Here is a 6,693-nt window from a genome sequence, read left to right on the forward strand (position 1 = left end):
ATCTTGAGCAACAGCAAGCAAGCTTGATGCTTTCACACAGCAGGTGAAACTGTTAACAAGTTGAACGCATTAAATACTAACCATCACAACGCCTAAGAAAATAAAGATAACTATGTAGTACAGTGTTGTCATAGTTTGAATAAGGTCCAAAGTAGCCGAGGTCAGATTAGTGCATGTTTCTATTCGACGCTCGAGCATCATCTCGTTTCTACAGGTCTTTGAACTCTTAGCTTATTGTTCTTAGCTAAAACTAGAACATATTGATTTTGAATTATGGCCGAAGAAGCCGAGGGCAGATCAGTGCAGGTTTCTATTCGGCACTCAAGGGGCAACATATTTCAACCAGTCTTTAAACTTTCAAGGAATATTGTTTTCGGTCAAAGCAGGAACATTCTCGATTTTGCAAGATATCTGAAGTAGCCGAGGTCAGATCAGCGCATGTTTCCATTTGGCACTTGATCAGCATCTCGTAACAACTCATCTTTGAAATCTTGGCTTATTTTTCTCAGTTAAAGCTAGAACCCTATTGATTTTGAAGGCTGGCCGAAGTAGCTGAGGATAGATCAGCTGATGTCTCTTGTCTGCACTTGAGCAGCAACACATTTCAACCAATTTATAAACTTTTAGGGAATATTGTTTTTGGTTAAAGCAGTAATATAATTGACTTTGAATGATATCTGAAGTAACAGAGGTCAGATCAATGTATGTTTCTAATCGGTGGTCGAGTAGCATCTCATTTCAATTGATTTTTGGAAATCTTAGCTTGTTGTTCTTGGGCAACGCTAGAAAGAACTATATTGATTTTGAATGTTGTCTGAAGTAGCCGAGGACAGATCAGTGCATGTTTCTATTCGGTGCTCAAGCAGCAAGTAATTTCAACTAATCCTTAAACTGTCAGATGTTTGAGCTGAAAGTGGACCTCAAAATTCTGGAAAACCCTTCTACCTATGTATAATGCATTTTTACAACGCATGATTTTGCTTCTAACCATATGATCAAAACATGAAGTATTTTTTCCAAGAATTATTCTGAAGTTAAGCACTTTATTTGAACATGTAATACTTTTTTCATTTACTTGCTCTTATTTTGAAATTCACATCCTTACTTTTATTTAGTAAATGAGAAAACACACAGTTCTGCTCATATGTTTCATTACCCAGGCAGAATTTGTAAAATGGGTACAATTCTTTAAAGAAAACATGAAGGGCTAGAATTAATTTTATTTTAATGGGATTCAAATTAAACTGTCAAGCATTTCAGAAAATCATTATCATTAAACAAAACATAACCATAAAGAAATGATTGATGGTTGTTCAGTCATATAAAAAAACTAAAAAAACAATATTTCACAAATTCTGCCAGGGTATGTAAACTTATGAGCACAACTGTACATATATACAGTCATACGTACCCCTGTCATATTGGAATGAAAGTGTAGGCTACACCTTTTTCATAACCTCTAGGTGGCAGCATATTAGAATGAAAGTGTACACATTTCTCATAACCTCTAGGTGGCAGTGACATTGGAATGAAAGTGTACAGCTTTTTCATAACCTCTAGATGGTGGCATACATTTCTAAAATGTGAAAGCTTTTTCATTTTCCCCTATACCCATGTATAATGCGCACTATTGGCTTTTGACAAAAAAAAAAATTGGGGGGGGGGGGGAGAATGTGCATTATAGACGAGAAATTGGGGTACATGACAAATTATAATTTTTTTTTTACGTGCAAATTCCAGATGTAACAGAATATAGCGATGCCTTGACATTTGATTTGAGTTTAATTTGTTCTGTGACCACGCTCGTAACTCAAATCACTTGTATCTCAAATAATCAAATGAATGGAAAGGCCATTATCTGTTCCAACCTCCCCCAACAAACAAAAACCATCTTTGTGTTGTGTGAGAAAATAGTACTATTTAAAAGTGTACTATTTAAAAAAACATACATACATTCATTCATTTTCCGTATCGCTTATCCTTACTAGGGTCGCGGGCGTGCTGGAGCCTATCCCAGCTGACTCAAGGCGAGAGGCGGGGTACACCCTGAACTGGTCGCCAGCCAATCGCAGTGCACATACAGTGGGTACGGAAAGTATTCACAGCCCCTTACATTTTTCCACTCCTTGTTATATTGCAGCCATTTGCTAAAATCATTTAAGTTATTTTTTCCCCCTCATTAATGTACACACAGCACCCCATATTGACAGAAAAAAACGTAATTGTTGAAATTTTGGCTGATTTATTAAAAAAGAAAAATTGAAATATCACACAGCCATAAGTATTCACAATTATCTAATTAGTTTTCTCATGTTAATGTTAAATGTATCAAGCGACGCCGCACTGTTAAGGATTATGTCACAACATAGAATGAACTAACTTCAAATTGAGAAATGGCCAACAAAAACAGAAAAATATTGTACTTAATATTTTCTTGGAGAATGCATTTGGGATTACTCTTTGAAGTTGATAATAGTGAAAAATGAAGTGAAACAGACAATGATTTTAGTTAATTCTTTTCCAGAATGAAAGTGCTTAAAGAGGAGGATGCTATTCATGTGGCACAGCTTGAAGCAGGCATCAGCTGCAGATGGGCCGGCTCAAGTTGGAGCTCAGAACAAAAAAGCAAAGAAATTAGGAAAATTTAATTTTAATCTTAAATTTGTACATCAACATGTACTTGAGCGGTGTTTTTCTGCATGAATAATTATTATTTTTTGCCTTATTGTACTCTTTAGAGTCTTCCAGATTGCTGAATTTATGTTAAAATAAAAAACATTCTCTGCAGGGGCTCACGGGATACCCCCAGACCCCCACTAAAATGTTTTTGTTTTTGGTCACCTTTTTCATGTTTTTGGTGTTTTCATGTCTGACAATAACCTTCAGAAGTGACCTGTAATTGCTGCGCTGCGGGAGCTGAGGACCCCACACCACCCACCTAAGAGGTGGGGTCGGGCCCAGGACCCACCTTAGAGCGGCCTGGTGGATGGGACAGCACCCACACCGAGGGTCCCAGAGTGGTCCACCTGCCCCACCGAGGCACCCCATAACTGGCCACCCAGTGGAGGCCGTAGGGGCCCAAAGTCATCTCCCAGCCAAACACCACTCCCCACCGCCTCACGCGCTCCGGCAGGTCTGCCAGATCCCCCGAGTGGCAATCACTGGCTCTACCCCGTGAATCAGTGGGCCCTGAGTGGTGTAGTGCATTAAAATCTGGAGTGGCCCATGAGGATTGGGGGGAGGGTAGAGCTGCCGGGCATTGCTGCCCCGCAGCCAATCCCTTTGACCCAAATCCCACCGCTCCCCAGAGATCAGTATTTGTAGTCCATTAAATGAAAGGCAATTGGTGTGTGTCATGCATTAAAATCTTGGGGGGCAGGCAGGGCGGAGGAGCAAAGCATCTCGACCTGGAACCAGCACTGACCTACTGAATCCCAATCCAAATGAAGCACATTTTTTAAATGGGGGTTTCCCCTCCCACTAACCTCAGTATAAGTTTGAGGGCAGGTATTTTTTTTCTTTTTTTTTTTTTGTCACTGCCTGTCTAAGAAGAAGAAGAAGCCACAGAGCATGCAGCTTCAATGCTTTCTAACCACACAATGGGCGCACCATTTTGCAGGGCAATATCCCAATTATTTTTGACATAAAACATTCCCCCAAAAAGCGTAGTCATAGTACTTCCTCAAACTTTCCCTCCAAGCTTCCTCTTTGATTCTTGCTCTTATTTTGTAGCTGTTATTAGTGACGACTAATAACACGAAGGATGAACCGTAAAGGAGAGCGGCTAATTTAATCGTCGTTGAAACAATTCTATATCCCACAGATGGCAGCCTTTTTTGTCGTTGCTCAGAGAAAGTTTGCACCTCGCCACGTTCTAACGTCACACGTGTTTTTTTGAAATTTTCTTTTTGTAGCCGTGAACATATGTTGAGTGTTTGCACCAGATCTGACGGTTTTCCTTCAAGCCTTCTGTTGTCTACCCAAGAGCGTCATTTATCATTCTTTTGCGTGTTATTAGCATGTTATTCTTAGCAACAGCACAATTATGGTTTGTCATAACAAAGACCTTCATTGCACCACGTGCAATACCCACCCAGGATATTTTCTTCATTAGCTCACTCAATATGCATTGGTTCTGTTTAAGGGCTGCAGCTAACCATTATTTTGATAATCGATTATATTTTTGATTAATCAAGGAATCGGTTAAAAAAAATTTTTTTTTATTTCTATCTCTAGTCAAAAACTGGACATCATTTTAAATTGACAAAAATGAGAAAATGATTACAGATCACAGCTACAGAAGCTGGCTCTAGGGACGTAGAATGTCACCTCTCTGGCAGGGAAGGAGCCCGAGCTGGGGTATGAGGTCGAGAAGTTCCGACTTGATATAGTCGGACTCGCCTCACACACAGCTTGGGTTCTGGTACCAGTCCTCTCGAGAGTGGTTGGACTCTGTTCCACTCTGGAGTTGCCCACAGTGAGATGCGCCGAGCAGATGTGGGTATACTTATTGCTCTCTGGCTCGGCGCCTGTACGTTGGGGTTCACCCGGTGGACGAGAGGGTAGCCTCCCTCTGCCTTTGGGTTGGGGGACGGGTCCTGACTGTTGTTTGTGCCTATGCACCAAACAGCAGTTCAGAGTACCCATCCTTTTTGGAGTCCTTGGAGGGGGTGCTGGAGAGCGCTCCCGCTGGGGACTCCATCGTTCTGCTGGGGGACTTCAATGCTCACGTGAGCAATGACAGTGAGACCTGGAAGGGCGTGATTGGGAGGAACGGTCCCCCCCCCCCATCATAAGGGTGTCCACATGTGCACTTGAGGCAGATGTAAAATGCTGAACAGTTTATTGAGCAAAGGTTATGGAGGTGGTCCTGGATGTGTTGGCAGGCGGCGGCATGGACAGGTGGCAGGCAGTGGACAGAACAGGTGGCTGGCTTGGTGGCAGAAATGAACCCGGGGGAGCACTTGGAACGAGGAGACACAAGAGTTAACAAGGGAACGAGGAGTTAAGTGGCTTACTTGAGTACGGTGGGCCGTGGTACCACTAGGAGAGGCTGCAATACTTTGGCAAGGATTTCCTGGAACAGGCAGACTTAAATATCGGTAGTAATGAGGCTGATTGGAGACAGGTGCTGAAAACAGAGAGGGGAGGGGGGAGAGAGCGAGTACGCAAAGAGCCCTCCAGGCTACTATAATGGAACTGCAGGGCAGTATATGACAAAAGGCTCTGGATGTTGTGGGGCTGTCCTGGTTGACACGCCTCTGCAACATTGCATGGACATCGGGGACTGTGCCTCTGGATTGCCAGACTGGTGTGGTGGTCCCCCTTTTTAAGAAGGAGGACCGGGGTGTGTGTTCCAATTACAGGGGGATCACACTCCTCAGCCTCCCTGGTAAGGTCTATTCAGGGGTGCTGGAGAGGAGGGTCCATTGGGAAATCGAATCTCAGATTCAGGAGGAGCAGAGTAGTTTTTGTCCTGGTCGTGGAACAGCTCTACACCCTCGGCAGGGTCTTCGATGGTGCATGGGAGTTCGCCCAACCAGTCTACATGTGTTTTGTGGACTTGGAGAAGGTGTTTGTGTCCTTTGGGGGGTCCTGTGGGGTGTGCTTCAGGAGTATGGGGTACCGAACCCCCTGATACGGTCTGTTCGGTCCCTGTACGACTGGAGTCAGAATTTGGAGCGACGCTCTCGATTTACCGGTTGATCTATGTTCCTACCCTCACTTATGGTCACGAGCTGTGGGTCGTGACCGAAAAAACAAGATCCTGGATACAAGCGGCCGAAATGAGTTTCCTCCACAGGGTGTCCGGGCTCTCCCTTAGAGATAGGGTGAGAAGCTCGGTCATCCGGGAGGATCTCAGAGTAGAGCCGCTGCTCCGCCACTTCGAGAGGAGCCAGATGAGGTGGCTGGGGCATCTGATTCGGATGCCTCCTGGACGTCTCCCTGGTGAGGTGTTCCGGGCACGTCCCACCGGGACGAGACGACCCAGGACACGCTGGAGAGACTACGTCCTTCAGCTGGCCTGGGAACGCCTCGGGATCCCCCCGGAAGAGCTGGATCAAGTGGCTGGGGAGAGGGAAGTCTGGGCGTCCCTGCTAAAGCTCCTCCCCCCGCGACCCGACCCCGGATAAGCGGTAGAAAATGGATGGATGGAGAAGGTCTCTAAACAATTATCAACACAGTTTTCGATTAATTTAATAAGCTATTAGTTGTCAATTAATCAATTAATTGTTGCACCTCTAGTCTGTTTTATACACAGTTTCTCTGGCTGTTTGTTCACTTTTCACGCAGTCATTGCCCAGTCTACGTTATTGTACACCGCTTGAGTGATTGGTCACGTCAGTATGTGTTTATGGAAAGATTGGTCAGTCTTTATGTCCGTCTTTTTACGTACTGTACGTAGCATGAGTTACAGATCATGGAGGCATTGGTCAATCATTATAAAATGCAGTCATTGGCTGGTAACATGTCAGTCATTGTACGCATCAATAATTGCTCAGTCTACATGTCAGTCATTATAGGCAGAACAGGTGGTCGTGATTTTACGCAATCAGTGGTTGGTTTACATTAGCCTGGTATCAAGCTGAGTGTACCACTGTCCACGAATTAGTTTTAAAATAAATTATACTCCAAGACTGCAGGGGGAGCCTGGGAGCATAAATATACAGAACTCCAAATTTCCATGATATA

The sequence above is a fragment of the Phyllopteryx taeniolatus genome, chromosome 6, assembly GCF_024500385.1.
Source record: "Phyllopteryx taeniolatus isolate TA_2022b chromosome 6, UOR_Ptae_1.2, whole genome shotgun sequence".
NCBI lineage: Eukaryota > Metazoa > Chordata > Actinopteri > Syngnathiformes > Syngnathidae > Phyllopteryx > Phyllopteryx taeniolatus.